At 46.4% G+C, this 13559-nt stretch overlaps 1 protein-coding gene across 3 annotated transcripts in view; it reads right to left on the reverse strand.

Annotated features, from left to right (window-relative positions):
- The window catches only part of CACNA1E (calcium voltage-gated channel subunit alpha1 E), a 505628-nt gene that overhangs the window by 349873 nt on the left and 142196 nt on the right, over positions 1-13559 (reverse strand). The gene's annotated exons all lie outside the window — the stretch shown is intronic.

The following is a 13559-nucleotide window of genomic DNA, read 5'->3' on the forward strand; positions in this document are numbered from 1 at the left end:
AGAGGTGAACCAGGAAAAGAAACTATTTCATAGAAAGCAATCAAAAGCAGCAATCATAGGCATCAAGTGCAAAATATAAGGCAGATTACAGACCAGATGCAAAGAACTCTGCTGCATTAAAAACAAAACAAAAAGCTATTTTAACCTGCCAACTAACTTCAGCTACTCTAGAATACTCCTTAAATTATCTAAGGAGAGCATTCCATAAGTGGGATGTCACCACAGAAGAGACTCTCTCCATGGTGGCTACCCAGCTGGTCCTGGAAGGCAAGGTACCCAAAAAGGATCTCTCCTGCAGGACCTCTTAAAGTTTCATGACATATGTGACATGTCACCCCATTCTCAGGGACGCAGGTGGCACTGTGGGTTATACCACAGAGCCTAGGACTTGCCGATCAGAAGGTTGGCGGTTCAAATCCCCGCAATGGGGTAAGCTCCCGTTGCTCGGTCCCAGCTCCTGCCAACCTAGCAGTTCGAAAGCACGTCAAAGTGCAAGTAGATAAATAGGTACCACTCCGGCGGGAAAGTAAAGGGCATTTCCGTGCGCTGCTCTGGTTCGCCAGAAGCGGCTTAGTCATGCTGGCCACATGACCCGGAAGCTGGACGCTGGCTCCCTCGGCCAATAAAGCGAGATGAGCGCCACAACCCCAGAGTCGTCCGTGACTGGACCTAATGGTCAGGGGTCCCTTTACCTTTTACCCCAGGCTCCACAAGTGGTGCAACATTCCAGGGTTCCAGGCGTGCTCATCCAGGCTCCATGCATCCTTTTGGAAAAGGAGGCAAAGCAAAGCCTGTGGTGCCTTTATAACATGTGATTTCTTCAAACATATATGCAGCCTGAGCCTGTGATGATGGGGCTCACAGCATTCACACTCCAAGTGGGTCCTGCTTCTCCCATAGTCGCAATCTACAAAAATGCAAATGCAAGACGCTGGCTAATAACTTTTAGTGAATATATAATCGGTTATGATATCATTAAAAATATATGAATAACCCTTGAAGAGTGGAGAGTGAAACTTATGGATTACGCAGAATTGGACAAAATGACTGGGAAAATTAGATACCAAAAGGATCACAAGTTCATCGAGGACTGGGGAAAGTTTAAGGATTATCTGAAAAACATATGTGATGAACAGACAACGTTAGTCGGTTTTAAAGAGGCTTTGTGATAGTTAAAGGTGTATTGTAAAAAGAAATAGAGATGAAAGAATAATATTAATTGGCAATATAATATATCGAAAATGCATAACAAATAGAAAATATGGATGATTGGTGGAGGAGCTGGTGGAAGTACAAAAACTGGAAACATGGTTGTGTTGATCAATTTGTAAAAGAAAATTTAATACAAACTTATTATAAAAAATATATGAATAAGCCACTTCAAAATGATGTATATATCATATTTATTTATTTTATTTATTTAATTTTATTTATACCCCACCCTCCCCGGCCAAGACTGGCCAAGATACATCTCACAAAATATAAGAATAAGTACAAGTTGCATCAGAGTCAAACAAAGAATCAAACAGATCAATGAGTAGCGAGGAACGCCAAGCAGTCTCTCAAAGGAAGACGTCTCACAAAAGTCTCAAAGGAAGACGTCTCTCCGAAATTTCAAAAGGACAGTCTATCCGGAATAGTTTAACTGTTTCAGAATAAAGTCTTCATCAGTGGAAAGTTATCAGTGAAATATTCATACTAGAAGGAATCGTGCTAGCGGATCAGTGCTCACATATACATAGAACAACTTGTAGTTACTTGTATATTTTGTGAGATGTGTTGTATGATATATGCCTCAAATACAACGGTTATTAGCCAGCATGTTGCATTTGCATTTTTGTAGATTGTTACATTTTGCAACACAGGGGTTTGTGTTTGTTCTCCCATACTCACAGCTGCTGGATTATAATGCCAATGCCAAGCATTGGGGACACGGGTGGCACTGTGGGTTAAACCCCAGAGCCTAGGACTTGCCGAACAGAAGGTCGCTGTTCGAATCCCCGCGACAGGGTGAGCTCCCATTGCTCGGTCCCTGCTTCTCGGTCCCAGTACGTTTCCAAGCACAATTCAAAGTGTTGGTGTTGACCTTTAAAGCCCTAAACGGCCTCGGCCCAGTATACCTGAAGGAGCGTCTCCACCCCCATCGTTCTGCCCGGACGCTGAGGTCCAGTGCTGAGGGCCTTCTGGTGGTTCCCTCATTGCGAGAAGCAAAGCTACAGGGAACCAGGCAGAGGGCCTTTTCGGTAGTGGCGCCCGCCCTGTGGAACGCCCTCCCAGCAGATGTCAAAACGATAAACAACTACTTGACATTCAGAAAACATCTTAAGGCAGCCCTGTTCAGGGAAGTTTTTAATGTATGATATTTTAGTGTTTCCTGGTTTCTATGGAAGCCGCCCAGAGTGGCTGGGGGGGCCCAGCCAGATGGGCGGGGTATAAATAATAAATTATTATTATTATTATTATTATTATTATTATTATTATTATTATTATTATTTTATTATTATTATTATTATTATTATTATTATTATTATTATTATTATTATTCTGCCAGCCTAGCAGCTCAAAAGCACATCAAAGTGCAAGTAGATAAATAGGTACCGCTCCAGCGGGAAAGTAAACAGTGTTTCCGTGCGCTGCTCTGGTTCGCCAGAAGCGGCTTAGTCATGCTGGCCACATGAGCCGGAAACTGTACGCCGGCTCCCTCGGCCAGTAAAGCGAGATGAGCACCGCAACCCCAGAGTCGGCCACGACTGGACCTAATGGTCAGGGGTCCCTTTACCTTTACCTTACCACCAGCATTGAGGGAAACAGACATGGCAGTCCAGGCTGACTAAGGGTGTGGTTGCAGTCCTCCCAGCTGTTGCTAGTTCTCTGCTACGTATATAGCTGGTTGGAAGTATCGACTGATGACTAAACAGAGTGATTTATTCCTTCTGGGCCCAGATGCTGCCGTAAACTAATCAAATGTGGTCTGTAGAGGTCTCTCCCCCCCTTCTCTCCCTCTCTGCCCAGCACATTAAGAATGATGGTGTAGATCCTGCCGCTGCAACTCCTAACATTTATGTTAATTAAGCTTGTAGCGTGGCCAGGTGCCAAGTAATGATCCCCACTGCCAGCCAAAGTCTCGTTTCAGCCTGATAGCGTCCCAGTCTCCCTGGCTTGATATGCCAGCAGGCCCCAGTGCTAGCGCTGCCTCATTCATTCGAAGTCAGCAAATCAGATTTCTGTGCACCGAGAGCGAATACAGCCTCCCCTGCAACAGACATTTTCTGTTTATTAATCGCAACGGCCTTTGGTCAAGGCGATAACCGACGGTTGCACATCCGAACATAAAAGTTCTTTCTAATAACGGACAATGAATAAAGGCATTCATTGCATCCCGCCGTGAAATCGTGCACGTTTTTTTCCTTTCCTCCAGTATACGCAGCTACTGTGATTAATGTCGCCTTGTCATTAAACAAGAAGGTTAATTGGGAAGGAGTAGTCACATAGGCTACAATATCCATAAGGTAAAGGTAAAGGTACCCCTGCCTGTACGGGCCAGTCGTGTCCGACTCTGGGGTTGCGCGCCCATCTCGCTTAAGAGGCCGGGGGCCAGCGCTGCCCGAAGACACTTCCGGGTCACGTGACCAGCGTGACAAGCTGCATCTGGCGAGCCAGCGCAGCACACGGAAACGCTGTTTACCTTCCCGCTAGTAAGCGGTCCCTATTTATCTACTTGCACCCCGGGGTGCTTTCGAACTGCTAGGTTGGCAGGCGCTGGGACTGAGGAATGGGAGCGCACCCCGCCGTAGGGATTCGAACCGCCAACCTGATGATCGGCAAGTCCTAGGCGCTGAGGTTTTACCCACAGCGCCACCCGCGTCCCTATACAATATACAATATCCATAGCCGGCCCAAAATAAATGACTCTGACCTCAAGCTACTAGGAAGAAAACAACGTGTTTGGTTCCTATTCCCCAGTTCACCCAAACTCAATTCATGGGTCGTTGTCTGAAAAAGTGATGTCATGCACACTCCCTACCTTCTCACCCCAATGTTTCTGCATCAGTAGCTCCCTCCTCAGCCTTTTCCCATTGAGTGGGTCTGAAGGGGCCTTCTGATTTGTGTGACGGCACAGAGAATCCGTCACCTAACCTGGAGTCCCCAAGAGTGCAGTACTACTATTTGTATGGAGGATCCTAGGTGGGTTTGCCCGAATGCGTTTAGGTTGCTTCCGGGTGATCTGTTTCTTCAGCATTTATCCCAATTTGTGTGCACAAAGTTTGCGGGGAGCTTAGGTATCAGCTGTTTATTGAGCATTCCTTCTGATTTGTTTGTAGGGGGGGGAGGTTATACAATTTCTTAAATGGGACGTGGGTGGCGCTGTGATCTAAACCACAGAGCCTAGGGGTTGCCGATCAGAAAGTTGGCAGTTCGAATCCCCATGACGGGGTGAGCTCCCGTTGTTCGGTCCCAGCTCCTGCCCACCTAGCAGTTCGAAAGCACGTCAAAGTGCAAGTAGATAAATAGGTACCACTCCAGTGGGAAGGTATTTCCATGAGCTGTTCTGGTTCGCCAGAAGCAGCTTAGTCATGCTGGCCGCATGACCCGGAAGCTGTCTGCAGACAAACGCCAGCATCCTCGGCCTATAGAGTGAGATGAGCGTGCAACCCCAGAGTCAGACACTTCCTTGGAACACCCCTTTTGGACTTCCCCACTCAGTGCAAAAGGGTCAGGGTGGTCAGGGTGGGTCCAGTACGCACAGGAGCACTGGTGGAAGGGCAGCGCATGTGACCCCATGCTTCCTACGGCTATCTTGCAAAACAACCAGACGGAAAGAAGAACTCAAAAGCTTACTCACCATATTACGTGCTTTTTGTTTAGCGTAATAAATGTATTGCCCTATGTTGGATTTTGGAACTTTCTCCTTTAATGATGCATATCAATAACGACATCATATTAATAACTAATGTCTAACTCTCTAAAATGAGATTCCAAATCTGATCAAGCATTAGGCTAATAAAAAAGCATTCGACTAATAAAAAGTGAACATTAATATTAATTATATCCATTACAGCCCCCAAATATGTCATTGAACAGGGTCATTCATTTCCTTTCATCTAAATTACCCATACACACACAATTACCCATACGAACATGCAACATAACCAACATATTAATCCAATCTCCTAAAATATTAAACATATTAGAGCAAAAAAAACTCCAGTGTTGCAATTTACTTAAACATATATTACACAGTTAAAACTGCAAATCCTACATAATAAATGACATCAAATTTATTTTGCTCATAATTTAACTCAGTCTCATAAATACCACGATGCTTCAACTCACATATTTAATGAGTATTGACCCTATATGACTCATCCTACTAAAAGAAATGGCAAGCAGTGCTATTTCCCAAGCAGAACTTGACAAAGCATTTGAACATATATATCTTCATGGGTAAGGTAAAGGTAAAGGTACCCCTGCCCGTACGGGCCAGACTTGCCAGACTCTAGGGTTGTGCGCTCATCTCACTCTATAGGCCGGGAGCCAGCGCTGTCCGCAGACACTTCCGGGTCATGTGGCCAGCGTGACAAGCTGCATCTGGCGAGCCAGCGCAGCACACAGAACGCCGTTTACCTTCCCGCTAGTAAGCGGTCCCTATTTATCTACTTGCACCCGGGGGTGCTTTCGAACTGCTAGGTTGGCAGGCACTGGGACCGAACGACGGGAGCGCACGCCGCTGCAGGGATTCGAACTGCCAACCATGCGATCGGCAAGTCCTAGGCGCTGAGGTTTTACCCACAGCGCCACCCACGTCCTATGTATATCTTCATGGGGAAATATATCAAATTACATTGGATGCTTCCAAACAGAACTCTCCCCCATGCAAGCTGCATCTGAAAGTAGAATGGACTTTTCCCACTTCAGAGGGCATTTTGCACGTACAGCCACACTAATAGGTGTCCCATAGTCATGCAAGCAGGGAGGGAAGAATTCACTTGTCCATGCCAAGTGAGGAGTTTGGATCAAGTTTTCAAAGTCACTTTTTCAAATCTGTACACCACCACAGCATTATTATAGATTACTTTAACATTTCATAGAGGAAATTGGGGGTTTGAAATCTGCAATTTTATGCAGATGTTCTTGTTATTCAGTAATCCAGATCCAAAGCCCCCACAGCGACGTTTTTCCAACAGCACCGTGAAGGAAGAAGAGGCTCCACTGTAAATTCAAAATGTCTGGGTTCCTTCCTTCCTGCAACTCAGGTGCCATCTACTGGATATTTTCAATAGCATCACTGAACGACAGCCAAATCAACCTGCAAAACCCAGTGGCTAGGAAATGTAAGGATCATGCTGGTCAATTGAGAGGTGTATAATAAGTGGTGTCTCTGCCCCAACAGTTTGTTGCGGAACTACAACCTCCATCAAATTGCTCCCAAGACCAAATTGCTGATGGTCCGGTATCTTAGGAGTCGACCACATCTGGATAGTAGCATGTTGCCTGCTCCTGCTAAGGTCAGAACAAAAAGGCTGAGTTTGCAGGCACACATTATCCAGTCCAATTTGCATAATGTGGGTTGAATAATATGCAGCGATGTGAACAAAATCTAGAGAGTCACAATTTTAGATTGTTCCCTGGATAATTCGCCCAGGCTAATGGAATAATGTTTCCAATTGCATTTAACATTTCAGGACCATTATTTTTACGTTCTTTGTTCCTATCGGTCTCTCGCAGAGACGGCATTTTCTGACCTTGCTTGGAAATATTCTCATGAAACTTGCAAGTATGAGATGGCCTTCTTGTGGCCCAGCTGTAGCATCTCAGCAGGTCGATGAGGAAAGGCTTGCTTGAGAGTGGCACCGCATCAAAATATCCCTGTGCCAAGGAAAAGGCAGGGTTGGAACAGGGAAGATGGGGAAAGCCTGGCTTGAATTTGTGCATGGCGAGACAATCATCCACAATGGTTAGCACTGGGGGTGAGTGGAGATAATGAACGTGTGAAGTGAACATAGTTCAGGGTGCATGGATGGGTAAGCATCAAACTTCAAGCAATGGCCAATTGAGGAGAAACCAGAGAAATCCAAAGCTTAGAAGAGAAATTTCGCCAAACAAATGAAAGTTAACCAATACACAGATGGAGCATCTTATCAAAGCGATCATGGCCCTAGAGAGTATTAAGCACCTGTCAGATGCTGATGGTGGTTGCTCGTGAGTTACCAGGCAGGACTCCAACCTGTCTTTTACAGGTTTTATTGTGCAAATTATTTACAGCGCAGATCTACAAAGTTCATGTCCGTCTTAGTCACTTGCAGAATCCGGAAGTGGCTCCTTCCAGCTTCTCCCCCGATATAAGAACTTTGGCACCCCAAGCCTCCTCCTCCCCTCCTTGTGTTTGACCCCTCTGCGCAAGCTGGGAGACGGACGTGGCATGCGTCCCTCCTGGCCAGCCTGGCGAGGTGAGGCGCTGGGGCTCTCAGCAGCATCCTCAAGCCCTTTCCTCACTTGGCTGGCCCCTTTCCTCTCTTCTCCACTGGAGGTGTGGCTTTTCCCACCGCTGGAACTGCTCCTCGGGAGTTTTGGAGGATCCCTGTATTCCAACAGCCCCCCTGCCTCCCTCCCCTGTTCCAATAGCAGTCCCCCGACAGCACCCATATAAACTGCAACAAAATGTTGCAGTGTGGTGTGCTGAGTGTCCCAGACAGACAGAAATTCCCTCTTCCAGAATACATCATTTCCAGCTTGAACCCACAGCCACTCAGCATTCTTTGATCAGTGAACGTACACAGTTCACAACAGGTTGTTTGGGATTGTTTTGAAGGCAAAGGAGGGGTTGCCTCTTTAGGGGTGTCCCCCCCAACACACATATATTTTGTACTTCCACAAACCTTGTTGTTTCCCCAAAGCGGGATGGTACCTCCTTCTTGTTTCTCTGTGACTCTGTTTTGGTTACAAGGCCATAGGCCCTCAGCAGGACCTGAATTTGCTATGAGAGGGGGTGATTATTTTCTAAGGAACAGACAAAACCGATATATAAGAAACCCAAGTTTGATTAGTTTTACACCAGGAGCGATTGGGTAATTTAGTAACTTTGTTTTAAAAATCAATTCGGTAATGAAAATGGGAGGAGAACATCTTCTCCTTCCCACGAGAAGATCTCAGCTAGACTGGACTAAAGCTTTCATCTAGTCCGGCTTTCTGTTTCCAGCAAGAAAGGATAATCACTAAATAACAGATCCGCTCCTAGTGCTATTTCCATTCCCACAGCCTGGTATCTCTCAGGTTCAGAATCTGCTGAAAGTTTTAAGTCTTGACACTATAAAACTTTGGGAGCAGGTGAGTAGGGGAACAATGGCTTGGCAACTCAAACTATCTCACTGATTTGAAAATAAGCTACACTGTCCTGAAGGCAACATTTCCCAGGCTGAGATTGCAACCAGCTTCCAGAATTAGAACCCAAGACTTGTTGGTATTGCAAACCCCAAGGCGCACTGGCATGCCTGGGCTGAGGAAACATGCTGCTAAGTGCAAAACAGAAGGGAGGTGCAAGCAGCCCAGCATGATATGAAAGCAGCCCCAAAACCTGCCTTTTGTCACACTTTTTCTTTTTTTAAGTAACAGTGGGAAAATGTTTCTTAAGATGCATAAGGGCTGACGTCAGCAACACAGCAGGCAAAATGTTACTTATTATTGGACCAACTAATTGTTTCAGAAGTGCAGCTAACTTGATCTCCTTGAAATTGTCATCAGACATAGGTTTTCCGAGCAATTTAAACAACAGATTTTGTTACACATTCTATTTTTAAAAAGAAGAAGTAGACAGAGAGCAGCAAAGCGCAGATGGCTAGCTGCCTGGGGGTCTGCACAGAGAACAAAAAAGAAGCAAGAAAGAACACACTCGGTAGGTTTGACCGTAGTTCAGCTTTCCTGAGACATAAACAACATTTTCCTGGCATTTGTAGATCACACATTTCAGCTGGAAAGCTGTGGTCAGTTCTCTCTAATCCATCTGTTATGTACTGAGTTGAATAGGATCCAAAATGCAGCAGTCTAGTCCTAGAACAATAGGATTCAGAATGCAGCAGCCTGATTGGTCCTAGAACAATAGGCTACAGAATGCAGCAGTCTGATTGGTCCTCAGGAGCCACCCAATCCAACTCCAGGTGGAAGTGAATCCGCGACCTGATTGGCCTACAGGAGAATCCCAGAATTAGCCAATCACGTGGGGCCCATTGTGTAAATAATGTATATAAAGCAAACATTCTGGGGGAACTTCCATTCTTCCTCACCACTATGAGCTGAATAAAGAGCATGAAATCCACTCTCGACTCTGAGTATATTTCACCATCTATGCAAGACACCTGCTGCCATCATCCAACTAGCAGGTGGAGCTGAAGGGAGACTTAATACAGTATGCCTCTTACCCCAATATAAGACGTTGGCGCCATCTTGTTGGTCAGAGTCAGAGTTGTTGGGCTGGTAACACACATGAGTCCTAAACTGAGCCTCCATGTGGTCAAAAACCTCTGGGTGATTGTGGCAGTCTTCTGTTCCCAAAGCTGTCACAGCTGCCCAGAGAGAATCCTCTTCCAGCCTGCTGAACAGCACCTCTGCCAGCCTCTGGTACCACCCATCTTCTCCTGGCGGCACAAAGGAATGAGGATGGTGGAATGGAAGGGGAATGGAAGAAGCTGGGCAATGCAGGAGGCCCAGAAGGCAGGCAACAGTAGTCCTAGCTGTGCTGAAGGCTGGAAGGGGTTTCCCATGGGAAGCACTGCTGTCAGAACAGGGCTTCTGAACAGGTGGGGTTTCTGCTGTGGGCTCCTAAATAAAGGGCAAATAGTCCTTGAACCTATGAAAACAGTCTGCACACAGCCCCCTAGAGAAGCCTTTGCCAACTTGATGCCCTCCAGATGATTTCAGGACACTGCTCCTGAAAGACCTACATTGGCTCCCAGTATGTTTCCGAGCACAGTTCAAAGTGTTGGTGCTGACCTTTAAAACTCTAAATGGCCTCAGCTCAGTATAACTGAAGGAGCATCTCCACCCCCATCGTTCAGTCCTAGGTCCAGCGCAAGCACCTTCTGGCGGTTCCCTCACTGCGAGAAGTGAGGTTACAGTGAGATGCCTGGTTCCCTGTAGCTTTGCTTCTCACAGTGAGGGAACCGCCAGAAGGCCCTCGGAGCTGGACCTCAACATCCGGGCAGAACGATGGGGGTGGAGATGCTCCTTCAGGTATACTGGGCTGAGGCCATTTAGGGCTTTAAAGGTCAACACCACCACTTTGAATTGTGCTCAGAAACGTACTGGGAGCCAATGTAGGTCTTCCAGGACCGGTGTTATGTGGTCTTGGCGGCCACCCCCAGTCACCAGTCTAGCTGCCGCATTCTGGATTAGTTGCAGTTTCTAGGTCACCTTCAAAGGGAGCCCCATGTAGAGCGCATTGCAGTAGTCCAAGCAGGGGATAACCAGAGCATGCACCACTCTGGCAAGACAGTCTGCGGGCAGGTAGGGTCTCAGCCTGCATACCAGATGGAGCTGGTAGACAGCTGGCCTGGACACAGAATTGACCTGTGCCTCCATGGACAGCTGTGAGTCCAAAATGACTCCCAGGCTGCGCACCTGGTCCTTCAGGGGCACAGTTGCCCCATTCAGGACCAGGGAGTCTGACTGTGCGATAACAAGGGCCTCCTTGCCCTATCTGGACATGCCACGACTTCTCCTGCTGCTGTTGCTGTGCTGATTGTGGCTCTCATGCCGCATTTCAATCACTCCTGTGATGGATTCAGCCAGCCTTGCCAACTGTAGGTGAAAAGAAAGTAATGCGATATTCTTTGGTGGACTGATTTCTTCTGTTGAAAGGGCGTATAAAAGCATTATGCTTATACTTAAACCGGCATATCGGAATCTAAAGGACTTCCATATGCCAGCTCCGGCATGTGGTATATACCTAACTCAACACAGCAGATGTCCCAATGGTAACTACGTGGGTGAAATCAAACAGGACTGAAGTCCTGAGCAAACTCAAACCAGATTTTATTTTGTTGTTGTTTTTTAAAACACAACAGATTATAGAGATGAACTGCTTGCTAGTCTGTGGGTGAGTCTTCCCCCCCCCCCCATTTCCATTTTACTTTTCAAACCACAACTAATGCAGCCATTTTCTCCTATGGACGACGCAGATATTGTTAAGTTGTGGGCAAACATATCAGACGACACAGCGATTCTTCCAAAGCAGCTCTTTATTTGTAAGCTGGAACCGAACTGAACTGAGGAGCTCAGTCAGCCTGCTTATATAGAGCTCCACTAGAATGCAACAGTAACCATTTTCTGTAACTAGCCAATCACTGAATGTGACTTTCGATCCTTCATTTGCATACAAACTGTCCAATCACTGAACGCCACTTTCGATCCTTCATTTGCATAACTATCTACAGTAACCCCCTGCTGGCCCAGGGTGAGAACTTCAGTACATAACAGATATGTTTAGATTCCTATCGAGGTAACACATGAAAAACTGTGTTGGTCTCCCTGGCAAACAGGGTTCCGAAGGAATTACCAACAGTAACTGGCTTTTATGCAGAGCTCAAGGCATATTAAATGCACTCTCTCAGTGGCCCAGTCACCCTGCAGGGCAAGCTGCTGTTATCCCCTTATTACAGGCGGCAGTCTGCATAGAGGTTTGAGTCTCACAGGGCCTTCTCGGTAGTGGCGCCCGCCCTGTAGAACGCTCTCCCTTCAGATGTAAAGGAGATAAATAGTGATTTAGTTAAGATACACTCAAGTTTCTTGAGACGTATCCCCGGGCTCCCAAATTCAATCACGTATGAGACGATGTGTGCAGAATTAGGTATGAGGGAATAGCACTATAAAATACTGGCTGAGTTGCCATTTTCGCTCCCAACCTTTGAGTCTGCTTTCCGATTTACTTAAGGACTCCTTTAAATCCAGATGGCTCCAGCTCATACACAGCAAAATTTGATCTATTGGTATTGACTTGGAATTATTGTATAATTCTAGTGAGCAATATATGTATCGCAATATCCAAATTAGATTAAGGGATATTGGGAAAAACAAAACATTGTCAGCTGTAAATAAAATCTGCTCCCCCAAGTTCTATGGTTTGAATACAGCCAATAACAGGATCACTTATATCTCAAAGTTAATCATTGCAGCCCAAAGCGGGGCATTTATGTTCACCTGATTTAACGTTTTCCCCTCAGCTTTTGTTAAGGACAGATAAACATCCCTAGAAATGATAGACACTGCAGATGTTATTTGAATGTGCCAGACACTGTAAAACACATTCTTTTCTACTGTCCACTGTACAACCAGCTACACAAACATGTGTTATCCCTCTTTTTGGGCAGTTTAACATCATGGCACAATGAAAATATCAGATTCTACCTGTCTGATATGAACCCGGAGGTAACTGCAAGGATGGCTGAGTTTTTGTCAATAGTATCTCTTAATGTGGTGAATGGCGCCATTTAGCAGGAAGATACTCCAATGAAAATTTCTGTTACTATATCTCTTTTATGGGTGCTTCTTTGTATATATTTTAAAATTTTTGTATATGGCTGTTTTCAGATGGTCGATATCTGTAATGCCTAATAAAGGTTTGGAGAAAGAAGAAGAATTGCACAACTTTTAGAAGACATCTGAAGACAGCCCTGTATTGGGAGGTTTTTAATGCCTGATGTGTTTATTACATTTTTAGATATCCTATAAGCTTCCCAGAGAGGCTGGGGAAACCCAGCCACAGAGAACCTGCCAGTTCACCATTCTACTGGTTGCGTGGCAAGTTCCCTCCCCCATATGAAATGAAGACACAGGACACGTTATTTAAGGTTAATGGGCGTAAAAGGCCACAACTTTATTGTTTACAGAATTGAAGGTATTGGCCTTAGGCATTGGCTCCTATCAACTACCCGGCATGATGACCGGGAAGGGTTAAACACTAACCATGGGGGTCCTGTTGAAGTACGCCAACTAGGACCCCACGGGTGTCACCGCTCGTGGGCGTGCCGGAGGCCCTTACCTTACTAGGTCTCGGACAAGGCAACGCCCCCCGGAGTCCTCTACCGGACTACCCTTTTTCCTTGGGGGAAGGTGATGGCGTTTCCTTCCCCCCCCGTCCATTTGCATAACAATTGACCCCTGCCAATGCCTAACCACCAATACCGCGAAAGTTGTGACGTTTGCTACGAGGTAGGCGAAAAAACCAAAAGGCTGGAAATTTGCCAACTTGGAAAAATTCCTACCAGGCCCCTTGCGGCGACCAACCGTAGTCCATAGCAAGGTCAAGTCTACCTAACCTGAGGGTGGGTGGGATGGGAAAACCTCTCAGCTGCCGAGAGTGAAGAGGGCGGTCCCGGGGCTTGCCTGGCCTTAAATACACTAGGCCATGCCTCCCCGGCCCGCTGATTGGCGGGTAGGGAGCGAAGGCACGCCCGGGGATTCCCTAGATCTCGTGGGGGCCAAAATCCAGCCCCCGCGAATGTGGGAGGGGTCAGCCCGCAACCCCTCTCCTCCCCGAGTCTCGGAAATGGCTTTCTCAATGTCCTGGA

This window comes from Podarcis melisellensis, assembly GCF_964234715.1.
Source record: "Podarcis melisellensis genome assembly, chromosome: 6".
Lineage (NCBI taxonomy): Eukaryota > Metazoa > Chordata > Lepidosauria > Squamata > Lacertidae > Podarcis > Podarcis melisellensis.